This window comes from Drosophila miranda, chromosome XR, assembly GCF_003369915.1.
Source record: "Drosophila miranda strain MSH22 chromosome XR, D.miranda_PacBio2.1, whole genome shotgun sequence".
NCBI classification, from domain to species: Eukaryota; Metazoa; Arthropoda; class Insecta; order Diptera; family Drosophilidae; genus Drosophila; species Drosophila miranda.
Window position 1 is genome coordinate 5,459,269 of NC_046674.1, and position 12,922 is coordinate 5,472,190.

At 41.7% G+C, this 12,922-nt stretch overlaps 1 protein-coding gene across 7 annotated transcripts in view; it reads left to right on the forward strand.

Moving 5' to 3' along the window:
- Nucleotides 1-466: 466 nt before the first annotated feature.
- LOC108153300 (CUGBP Elav-like family member 4) overlaps nucleotides 467-12,922 on the forward strand; it is a 318,810-nt gene continuing 306,354 nt past the window's right edge. For 2 of the 7 annotated variants that reach the window (XM_033386628.1, XM_033386645.1), the window contains exon 1: nucleotides 469-663. The gene's annotated coding sequence lies outside the window, so the exon portion shown is untranslated. Of the gene's footprint in view, nucleotides 664-12,922 lie in introns of all 7 variants that reach the window. The other 5 variants (XM_033386631.1, XM_033386637.1, XM_033386638.1 and 2 more) reach the window with 4 other exon arrangements.

Consider the following 12,922-nt stretch of genomic DNA (forward strand, 5'->3'; position numbering starts at 1 on the left):
TTTGTGCATGTTTATTATCGCACGGCTCGCCGTTGCGCGTCCAAAAATTCGTTGTGACCAGGAGTACGGTCTCAAAAAGCGGGATATCGAATGGGGCAACGGGCACCACATCAGCCCCATGCAATTTTCTGTTCTGTTTTTCAGTACGTGCTGGCAAAAAAAATAAACGAGTATTATCAAAAGTAATAAATGAATAACAAAATACAAAACAAACGCCATCAATTATTTATAGTGTAGCCGAGAAACAACAGAAACAGAAATACCAAAAATAAAAGCTTGCGGCGCATCGATTTTTAAATATTTTATAAATTAATTCAGCAAACAGCATCAGCAAAAAAATAATTGCAACAAAAAATATCAGGAATTAATGTAGTGCCTAATGCAATGTGTAATGATATCGCGTAAAACACCATACATAAATACATACATACACATATATATGTATTTATTAATAAATAAATAAGTTGAGTAAATAGTGCCATTCTGCGACGGAAATTAAACAAATATCCAAAAGAAAAAACCACGGACAAATATAGCTTTATTCGTACTGCATTCAATGTTTGGTCGTTGAATTGCAAACAACTTAATTGGCATTCCCCAAACATTTTCGTCCCCAAAGAAAACGAAGTACGATCAACGAACAGCAGTGGGAAACGATATTTGGTGAGTTATTTTTGAGGGGATATATGCAAGTATTGATATATGGAATGATTACTATTCGCAATTTTCATGGCCTTTCCAGTAAACACATTAGTTCGATGCACATATGTGATTCTGCATGTAACTCACTCATGTCATTGCAAAATTATTCTTTCTCTTTTTATTCGAAAATGATGAAACTTTTCCTAATTACCCAGAGTTTTCAATTTCGCAGAACAATCATACCCCCTACACCACGGCTCCCTCTCTCTGCCCAAGTTTCAACAAAACTACAAGCCAAAAACAAAAACAAAAAAAACCAGAGACGTGAGGATGCTGGAAGTCTTTTCAATGTCTGTGGCTCATTTAGCCCGCTACCAGAGCTTAACTTTTGCTCTATTAACTCACGTAGCCAGTGGCAGCACAATCCCTATCCCGCCCCTGTTCGCCGCGTGGCGTGTATCTCCACCATCTCCATCTCCATCAACATCACCAGAAACAGAAATACCCCAACCGCAAATGTCACATGCAAATTCCGTTTCAGTTTGCCTTGTAACGGAAATGCAAGCGAAAAGTAGCAAAAGATTTTTATACATAACTTTTTATGCGGCTCATTGTGGGTGAGGCGGTGTGGAGGGTAGCAGCAAATGTGCAGGAGTATATAAGTTTGTCTGTGTGTATGTGTTTTTTGCATTTGCGCCATTTTATTTCATTTTCATTTGTAATTTTCTTTTGCGTGTGCACATTTCCTGAGGACGAGACGCAGTTGCGACTTTTGAACTGTTGCCGCTACTTTTTCGCTTTCCGTTTTACCATCTCTTCTCGCTTTTCCTCCTCACCTAGCTTTTCCTCCTCTCTCCTTCCCTTTTTTCCCCCCTCCTTACATTTCTAATTACACGCTCATTTTCAACTCGAAACGTAGGCAAACGGAAGCTGCTTTTGGAGAAGTCTGCCAGTTTTTAGTTACACTTTGCCACTCCGCGAAGGAAGGGAAAACGCTAAGGTCCCTATTTAGGGCAGAAACTGAAGCAGCAGATTTCGTGCGGGGAAAGGGAAGCCCGTCTCTGCACGAACACATTTTGCAGTTCGTCTCGGGTATTACATCCTCCCGATGTGTTTTTATACGTGTCATTTGCTGTTGTGCTCTCCTGCTTCCTTTTTGCTGATAAGCAGACATTTCTGACCAAATTATTTCCTGATTCCTCTCATAATTAGTTGTCCTCGAGAATTCCTAAGGTCTAGTCTTTAAATTAGAACCTGAAAAAAGATCATGAAAGCAAATATTCGGCATTATTCTCTGTGGTATTTCCCTCTGCTGAGACTGGGTCTAACTTTCATTGCCTCTAGGCAACCTTTACCTTTGCCAAAACACTTTCAGACCCTTGTGACTTGAGTCAGGACTCACCCGAGCAATTAAATCAATGTTGCATGCCTTTTGATATACACAGAAGGTAGGTCGACCCTTGTCCCTTTGGTGGACTGCGCTTTGTCCGCTTTTCGTTTTAATTTCCATATTACGTGCGGACATGGAATTTATCATCGGTCAGTCAGAACTTCCTCCACCTACAGCCTTTGCCAAAGTTACACTAAATAAATTGCATAATCCACAAAACAAATTGGGAAAATGCAAAGCCAACCAAACAATGAGCACACAGCGAGTGTAAACGATGCCCGCCTCCGGTCGCTGGCTACTTTTGTTGTGTCCGCAAATATTTATGGCAAATAACTCAACTTTTGCTAATTGCATATTTGGTGTTCATTTGGGTCTCTCATCATCAGTGGGCTCTTTGGTTTTCTAGCTGGGTCCGTACCCCATCGAGGCATACATTATGTGACCACAATTTTACACAACAAATAATCGCCAACTATGTATGTATGTACCCCGAAGCATCTGTTACCCTGCCAGAGCTATTATTTGATTACATTTTTCAAGAAATAAATTTAAATAAGGCTCCTACCCATATGGACCGATCCTGAATATGGAGCTCAGATTACCTCAAAGAAAACTTTAAGTGCGTTTTCTTCCAAATTGCTTATTTTAAGTAAATGAGTAAAAAGTACAAGCGGACCTTCAATGTCTGCTGTTAAAACACCTGCTTGTATTGTAATACCCTTTAAATGTGTTTATATTCGTAATAAACAGACAGAAAAAACCCACCATAATGAAAAGTAAATAAAATAAATTAATTTTGGGTTTACCGAGTGAGTACCTTCAATTTTTGAAGGCTGAACAAACTTTGGTCACTGTTCCACCACCAATCTCTCAGAGAGTGAGAGAGAGAAAGAGAGAGTCACAGACTCTGGGGCAGCAATACCTTTTTAATAATCCCCACCGAATGGAACCGAATTACTATGATATGATACCCCCGAGCGGATAAAAAAAACAAACAAAGAATAAATCGAAAATATTACAGCAACAATACAAATTCTCTTTTGAAATGCCCGCCAATTGTGTGTGGTCGTGGTTGTGCGTGTTTACGTGTGTTTGGACATAAGATTTCTCTTGTTTCGGCGTGGATGAAAATTTGTTTCCATATTAAACCAAGTGATTTCCCTCTGTTTGTGATGTTGAACTGGCAGGAGTGGTTGCTGCTGCTGCTGCGGCGGCTGTACCTGGATGAAAATCGATTAAGCTTTTGGGTTACAATTGATTGCTTGCCCGTCACATACGCAGCCCCTGCCCAGTCTCGCAAACATCCCATTGAATTTCGCTCCCCAATTATCTGGCTGTTGATTGATTTCGGATTGGTTTTGGTCTCATTGGAGCAAGAAAATTTCATGGGCAAAGTCCCGATTGAAATTAAGCAGACATGAAAACATGAATATGTGTTTTAGAGTTTGGCTGTCTTTAATTCTTTCATCGAGGCTATCTCTCAGTAGGTCTTCCAGACTGCTTCTTAGTCTTTTGTTTACCAATTGTACCTCTTAGTCTTCAAAGTTATCTTTCAGTCTGTGTGTCAGTCTATCTACACTCAACTCGCATGCAACCTCAAAAGTTCCGGCCAATTTCCCCCACACTCTTCCTGACTTTTCCTTCCATTTTCGGGCGCTCTTTTTTGCCAGTTCTGTTTAACATTTTCAAGGACATGCTCTCGCCTTTGATGAATGTTTTTCGTCCCCCGTAACTTTCGTTTTGGTTTTGTCAGTTATTCAATATTACGAGCGTGTATAAGATTACTAAAAGGGCTATCGCTAGCCTGGCTAGCCTTGCGCCTTTATTTCGCCTCTGCAGCTGTAAAAAGCTGTTGGTTATTGGTCGTAGGACCCAGGAAAATGGGTAAGGAGGAGGCACGTTGGCCAAAAGAACACTCCTCCGTACACGCATAAAGTTTCTATCTATGAGATTACATTCAGTCATTCATAACCATTCATCATAAATGAATATCCTATGTTGCAGGCCTCGTTTGCAGCACAGCTGCTTCAGTTTGCAGATTTAGCTTATCCTCCTTCTCTCTCTGTGCCGAGGAGTACTCGCAGGACACAAGCCACTTGGCATATTCCCTGCCATTTTTAAATGCATTTCATGTAAATCTCCTCGAAGCTTATTGCATTTCCTCTGTAAATGCATATCCGATTTATGAGACAGTTTGATGGGTGTTCTGGAAAAATGAGAGGAAAATAAAAAATAAATGTAAAAATTGGCAATCAAGTGCCTCTGCACGCCCCGTCAAAACATAAACATGTTTACCGAGGCCCCCGTATGCGTAATAAACAGAATCGATTCCGGGAAGGAGGAGATTTTAACGATGATGGGTGGGTGCGTGTTTATCGCTGAAATTGCCCTCAACATCTTCCAGAAAAATCAGAGTCCTAGACGAAGGCGCAAGGCGAAAGGCAGCGGGTCCCCAATCAATGGCAGAATGTGTTTAATAAGCTGAAACGGTGCTAAGCGGCGAATCGCAGGCTCTCACATAGATTTTTTTTTTTAGTCTGGGGGACATGGGATGTATCTTGTATCTGAGAGTAAGCACGTGATGTGCATTTTAATATAATATACTCGTTGTGCCGACACTCTACAAAGGTGTGTTTACTTGTTTTAAATCTAATTTAAGTATCTCTTCTGACATAGCCTTCGATCGAAGAATCTTTAAGCTTTGTTTTAACCTCTTAGAACTCTCCCTCTCTCAATTGTTCCTTTTTGTTGGCCAGTCAGTAGACCAGACAACAGGACAACATTGCCCCAGGCTAGGGAATGACTGGACTCGACCACTGGGGATTCGTCCGTGGACACAGGCCTCTGTGTATACCCTCTATTATCGTCCTGTCCTATTCATTGTTGTTGGTGCTTCCTTTATTATTATTATAATACCTACTCACAACAGCTACAACAAGTCGGCCCTTCATTCTTGGTTAGTTTTTATGGTTCTCAGGCTGCTCGCTGTCTGACTGCCACGTTGGTGTCTGTCTGTGTGGCAGGCATTGACCTTCCATTGTCATTTGACAATTCAGGGCAGTTTTTTGTTGGGTTAGCAGAAGGACGAGCGTATGGATATATATTGAATGTTATTCAAGCAATCTCTGCCCACGAATTGATTACTGAACTGGGAGAAATGATATTAAAGTTGGCCGAAAAAATGAAACTGTTTCGAGGAAAATATTTGAAATAATTTGAAATAAAAATGAAATGTGAAAAGGAATTGCAATAATTGAAATACTTTTTATGTGGAAATATTTATTGAATTTTATTTAATAATTCCGAAATTCTACGAAATATTTTTGCAACAAATACTTGTTCAACTTTTTCTTTTGTTGTTTTAACCTTTAAAACTTGTTTATTTGGCATTAGGTCATGATGGAGGAGAAGAGGTTGGATTTTTGTTGAGAAGAAGGTTTTCAAATACCTTTACATTTTTGGATTTCAATCCGAGCTGGTCTTTATAAAATAATATGAAACAATTAATCCAATATATACAAATCTCGTGTCACGGTATTTGTGGTTAATTTCCACCCAAACGACTCGACCGTTTTTTGATGATTTTTTTTTTTTTTTTTTATTTATCATGGCTATTTAATTTTCGTGTGATTGAGCCTTAGACCATTATCATCCTTCCCACCATAATGCTAAGCCATTTTTTGGCTTACTCCCCTATTTCCAATCATCCGCTCTTTCCTCTTCTCTCCGTCCGGTAGGACAACTCCTAAATAAGAAAAAAAATGCTAGAAAATGTTTACGCCTGACATCGCATTTTATGCGAGCTGTGACTGAAATTTATGCGATTTCTTTCAGCTTTCCCTAGTTCCTTTCTCTCGTACTGGCCATTTTTTTCATGTTTCGTATCCTCGAACAGGCCTCAAATTATATTTTGTATCAGTTTTCGCAGAGGAATTTTCCCGCTGGCTTCTGTGGTAAGATTATAATCTTTATGGCCAAAAAACAACTCAAGCGACAAACAAGCAATGAAAAATCACAATAAGCCGATGGGAAGGGGGAGGAGAGAGTGCGAGGTGTGTGCTGTGCCACATAAATTATTTGCTGCTGAATTGGCAATTATTTGATGTAATTTATTGTGTTGATAAATTTAAATGTTGGCCATGTTTTTATTTAATTTGAAAATAATTAATTTTGCTCTAGAGAGAGAAAGATGGAGAGTCAGAATTAAATTCTTCTTGCTGTCCAGCTACGTCGAGCCGAGCTGCCGGCTTTTCAAACAAATTAAGTGCCCCACACAGGCACGGTCATGAAGAGACATGCACAAACATGCCCACAAAAGAACGCACACACACATGGCCATGGTGCATCCTGGCAGCTGCTGCTCGTTCTGCTCCTTCTACTTCTCCTCCTGCAGTGCACCCCTACAATATGTAATGACTTAAGTCAACGATGTCAATCATTGTAGTCATCTTCATTTAATCAATACGAGTACATACATATATAAATTTGCATGTGTTTGTGTCCCAGTGTCTGTCCCAGTGTGCGTGTGCACTGCTTCTTGTTCAGCCATTGCATCTGCAGCTGGTGATGTTGGCAGAAACTCAACTCTGACTCGATTAAATGCATCGAGAGCATCGAGCAAGAGAGGGGAAGACAAAGTCTGAGCTGTCATCAAAGCAAGCTTACTGACTGCATCCCTCACGCACAGCCTCACCTCTCTCTCATCCTAATAAATCCCTTCTCCCATGATATCGGAAGGAACGGGAACCCCTGCCGAGTCATTGACGTCAGTGTCATCATCTGTGTGCATCTGTTTTAGCTTGTCCCGGAATTAAGTGTTATTTAAATACACATCTGTTGGATGGAAAAGTATTCACCATCATTGATTTTTTGATATCAAAAGTCTTAATGGATTAAAAATGCATTCATACAGCTGGAAACAAAAGCTCATTAAGCACAAAGACAGACAAACAGACAGACAGACAGACGACAAATAAGCAACTCAATATGTTAAGAAAAGAGAAAGAAAATGAGATGCTCAATGAATTAAAAGTGAGAAATAAGGAATGTGTGAAAAGATTAAACGATAAGTTTTCCAATGGAAAAACCATTCCATCTCAGCGTCGGTGGGAGATAAAATATTCCAGTCATCTGCAATTATTTTTTGATTCAGAAAATTGTCTTTCAGTATTTAGTGCAATACAAATATATTTGAGGTAACAGTAAACTCAATTTTGGCAGTAAAATAGCATCGGTGAAAAAATCACCGTCTACCAGCTGGGGAAAAGACGTGGAAATGAAATACTGGCGGCACTTCTGCTGCCACAATTTGAGAATAATTAAAATATTGCTCATTCGCAGCGTGTGACTTGCATTTATTGGAGCTGTTCTGGCCGCACGATAGCGTCGCCCGACCAGGCCAATCCAATGGAGAATTCAAGACAGAGACATTAATCTGGAAACAATAAAACAGACAAAAGTGAAACCCAGCCAAAGAAGGGCTCCTCCTTCTATGATTTACGGCTTCTGGGGTTCATCGTAATGCCTTTTAATAGCATTTACATCCCCATCGACCGCCCGCTACGGCTCTTGCTTCAACTCCCTGAATGAAATATGATCTTGGATCGATGTCACTTTGCTATTTGGCCTTTCACATTTGCATTGCGGTTACGCTCGCTGGCTCCATCGCACATTCTATTGGTCATCTCCCCATTTTAATGGCCCCAGCGATGTCGGAGCTTAAACCAATTTATCTGACTAAATATGTTTTGGGCGAAATCTAGTTTGGGTAGCGTCGAATGAAAGCCGAGAGCACAATCGAATTTATGCATTTTGCATTTCACTTTACAGAGCCAAATTAGTCGCTAAACATTTGTTTATGGCCAAATATTTCTGTTTGCACATTAATGCAAAATTTTATGCATAAGAGGAAAATTGCTGTATGGATTTCATTAGAAATTCGAATAATATAATAGATTTCGTGGCCGGTCCGTGGCCGTGTCCGTGTCCCTTTGTGGTCTTTTTCTGGCTCTGGTTGATCCGAGATTCCAGCGGCTTTTCCTGATTTGTAGTGGGAATTCTGTTTGTCAGGGGATGTGGTAACGATTAGTCCACTTATATTATTTTGATTCGCTGGATTTGGCTTCAACACAGATATTCCAAACACGAAAATACCCTTGTGAGCATTCCTCTCCAATTACCGGCTAAACAAACTTAAAAAAAGAGAAGGAAAGTACACAAAAAAAAAAAAAATGAGAAAAGAAACAACAGCTGCTGCCGCTCTTCTCCTGCTCCTGTTGCTGTTCTGGTGCTGCTCTGGTGCTCTTCTCCTCTGGTGGTTGTGGGTATTGCCAATTTAAGCGCAAATGCAATTGGAATTTGCAATGAATATTTAAACAAACGTACACACAGCCAGTGGTGTGGTACACCGGTGGGTGAAGGGAAGGGGATAGGCGGAATAAAATTAACGCAAGTGTTGAGCAAAGTGCATGCGTAATGCGTTTTTGCACCAACCAACAGAAGAGCACCCGGGAAAAGCCAGGAACAACCAGAGAAACCAGAAAAACGAAAACCCATCGGACGCTGTCCGTCACTCAACTCCGCTCTGTGCAGCACCCCCACCCATCCGCTCTGTTTTTTATTTGTTTTCTGTGGTTTCTCTTTGGATACCCTAACAGGAGCCGTCCGTTTTGAGTGAGTCTGGAATGGAACCTCAACAGAGAAGAAGAGCTAGTCAATCAGAGAGGAAGATATGACTGCATTTCCAGGAAATGGACAAAACTTCGCAAAAAGAGAGATCACTGAATGTCGTAGGCATGCATGTAGGCATGACGGAGCATGCCTCTTATATACTATAAGTAATGTACATGTATTTCGTTCGAAAGAGTATGCCACTTTCGCGGCATCTCCACTAACATTGTACTTCATTTTGATGTTTATTTGTGCTTCCATTTTTATTTCCTTCAGTTGGCAAAATGAGCGTTAAAATTGTAAATAAATTACCAGCACTGGGCAGAAGGCAGAGTGTAGCAATTAAAATATAGTTAATTGTTCAAGTTCCTTTCGGGAGAGAGACAGAGTCAGCATTCGAGTATGGGGAGCAGGGTATGGCGGATGGCTGTCGCTGTGGCTAAGCGTAACATACGAGGGAAAAGTGGAAGAGCCACTGTCTTGGCGGGAGAAGTTTGCGCTTAAATCATAGCGCCATGGCTCTCCACGTTCTCATAAGCCTCGAGTGCAAGTCTGTGCGAGATAAGGCCTCAAAAGTTAGCTATGAGTGAGGCGGAAAACTACACAGTGTGAGCGGTAGAGAAGGACGAACAGATGTGCATATGTGCGAGAATAGTGAGGGGGCATATAACTCATGCGACGTGTGTGACAGCCTAGAGAAGAGCAGCAGAACAGTCCAGGAAGTGGAGAGAAGATAGAGAGATGAAGAGCAGGCACACCTTAACGACAGTTTGAACTTTCTAGGGGGCGCGTTAAAGCGCTAGTTTGGAGTGCAATAGTGCGAAGATGATGAAGATATCTTTAAGTTGAGATATAAAGAGAGTTCCTGCGAAATAAAAGGAGAAATAGGCGGCTTAGAGAAAGGAGATTATCACTTATCTTCAGAGAAAGACCGCTGTTGTCTTCCTTACAAAAAAAAAAAATATTTTGGAGATGAGTTTTGATGGAACAGAAAAATTCGAAGAACAGCTAGCCGTCGAGGGAAGACTCGACAAAATGAATCACAGAAAACAAAAGATAACTTTCAAAACTATCAAGGATAGAGTGATTTTTTAAGGTGCTAACATCAGTTTCCTAAGACATTTGGCACTCGTAACAGATTTTGGCTGGTACCTGGATTACTTAATGGCCAAACAGTCGGCGTAGTCCAATTTAATTGTCGTTTTAACTGCCGTGGGCACTCTGACAGCTCCTTTTTTCTCATAGTCTCATGTATCTACTTCGCTCTCAAAGTTCTGGCTCCCTTTCTCTTCATTCTGTCCATCGCTCCCTCAGTTCTACCCGTTTCTTTTAAGCCCAGACTTTGATTTATGCACGAACAAGCTGGGAGAATATCTTCGTCTGCTTCGTTTCCTCTGGCTTTTTTTTTTTTTGTTGTCTGCGGCTACAACAATTTCAATTTGCGTTAACTAGTCGGGCCAGTCCTGCTGTCTGTGGCCTGTTTTCCCTCTCTGCATCTTTTCCTTTTGCCTCAGCAGCTTTGGGCCAAACCCTTTTGCTGTCTTTTGCCCTAGAGGGGCATGGGGAGACTCATCGAAACCCGTCTTCATTGTTGTAGTCGTCATTTGGATGGCACGCCATTTTCTGTTGATTTGATTTTGGGACGTCTTGTTTGTGGGCGTGATCCGTTTCTGCCCATGGTCCGCCCTATCACCCCACTGCCATGCACAATTTCGCATGTGAAATTTGGCGGCTGACATGTTTGCCATTGCCGCCCCTGCTCTGCACGCCCTATCCTTTGCTCTGCTCATGTTGGAGTAGGTAATTTTTAATGCATTTAAACGGCTGTCAAGTGGCCCACACACGCCATGTACCCTCCGGCGCTACTCCATCCTCCCCTCCTTAGGTTTGTTGGCCCAAAAATATGCAAAAACCGCGAGCACTTACGACACATACCCGTACGACCTCGTATATCAGAGCCGCACAGAGGGTAGCCGGTCTCGACAAAAACCTGAAGTTAGACATTCTCTGTGCTGCTGTTTTGTGTTCAGCTCTCAGTCAACGAAAAATGCCACCAAATGCCAAAATAAAATAACTTTTCCATAGGCCTAACCAGGCTTAGAGAAGGAGAAGCACGAGGGGAGTGGAGTGAAGAGCTCTATGGAAACACATGCCATGCATTTTTTATACCCTTCATGGAGAGCTTGGCACGTGGGCTTAAAGATGATTCTCACATACTTGAAATGTTGTTAAATTAGTCTTCTTTTCTGGGATATAAGACGTTGTAAAAGAACAGTTATACCACGAATTTATTTTAACTATGGAGCTGATTACATAATTACCCACACATCAGTGAAATATTTTGAAGCATATTTAATATCAGGCTGAATATAAGTTTTGCATTCATCAAGGAAATCTTTTTTATTATCAGATCTAATAAAGACTGTTGAATCTTCGATCAGAGAATCCAATCTTCGTTATGTCTGGGCCATAGAAACGTTTTACAAAAAATTCTCAGACTGTTGTTTTTCTGCTCACCAATTTTCAGGGAGGGCAGGGGCAGGGCCGATCCAGAGGCACATGAAAAATTGAAAGAGAATACAAACATGTTGCCAACTTTTCGCAAAACAACAACCACTGCAACTGCCACTGCTGTTGGGTTTGAGCGTACACCAGCAGGAACAGCAGCAGGGACGAGTTGGTGGAATATAGAGGAAGGATGGTAGTCCGGAGAGGAAAAAAGTTTTAACTGATTACGTTTGCTGTTGATAATGTTGAGTGACATTTGGTTTGCGTATTAACTTAAGTGAGCGACAGCGGCTCCCCTGCTCTGACGACTGCCCCTGTCTGGGGCATATGTGAAGTGCTCTCCAGCCCCAATGAACCACCACGTCCCTCTGCTGCGGCCTTGGCGTTCTCTCCTCTGACTGCCTGTATTGCCAGAGGGTTTGTGTTTCAATTAAAAAGGGAATGATTTTAATGTGCTTCAGAGCAGTGGAATGATTTTTAGAATTTAATTTCGAGAGGAAACATAAAACCAGACCGAAATGAGTCGGTACGTGATACCATACCTGGCACACATCAGTATTCACATGTGTACTTTTATGATTTATGCAGCTTTCCCAGTATATTTCATACTTGTTTATACGTAAACGACGGAATTGGTAATCTGGCCTATTCTCTCTTACCCTCTCTCTCTTTCTATTGGGTATAGCTGCTCGCAAAAGGGCCAGATTGATTCGTTGGTTAGTGCGGGGAGGGGAGGGGTTGATTATTTTCTTTGACTTGTCATTGGAGAAGACTTAAAGTTGGTTGCTAAATGTCAATGTAAGTATTAGACGGAGCGAAGGGACGGTCTCGATTATTGTTGATGGATGATCAAGAATACTTCCTTATACTCTTCAAGTGCCACTTATGATAATTGTAAAAAGGAACTCAAGGTTAAGTGGGTCTTTTCTGCTGTTGCCGTTTTCTAAACGGACTAAATGACGCCCTTGGACGCCTCAGATTTTAATTAGAATTTCATTCAAACAATCTCGATTACCCTGAAAACTTAACCTTTCTCCCTTTGTACTCTCTTATCATGTCGCTGGTCAGGCAACAAGCTATCATTACAACCATGTTCAACATGCTCCCAAACACACACTCTCAACTTTGGCCTTCAAAAGGGGCGGTGGTGGTGGTGGTGCTGCTACCCAAAAACTTGCCCCTAACCTTAGTCATACGAGCGAGTGTACGAGTACCAGGGCGCCAGATTCGTTTTCCGTCGCGCTACCTACTGCATATACATACGTACATCTTTTAAGCCCTTTTGCCAAACCAATAAACCAGCACTTAACCACAATTACCCCCCTTTTCGGCAAACAAGGGCGAACAGTAACGTTTTTTATCCCCCCTTTGTGCACCCGTCTCCCCTCCGGTCACACTCCCTGCTTGTCGACACAAAATCATGTGCACTGCAATCAGTCTTCATTTACACTTTGCACCTGCGGCACTTGGTCTACTGTTAGTCTCTCGCCACCAGGCTCCCAGCCACACGAATGGAGCATTAGGTTAGGATGGTATGTGGCATGGGGTGGTGCTCAGCCTGAAGAAGAAAGCTCAGCTCTGGGGTACAACAACTTTGAACTTGCATGCAACCAGAGACGGGTACCAAAGAGAAGATGAGAGAGAGTAAGTTTGTGAGTGTGTGTGTGTGTTTGGGTTGCACAGAGAAAGCGACATATAAACACACAAAAACTC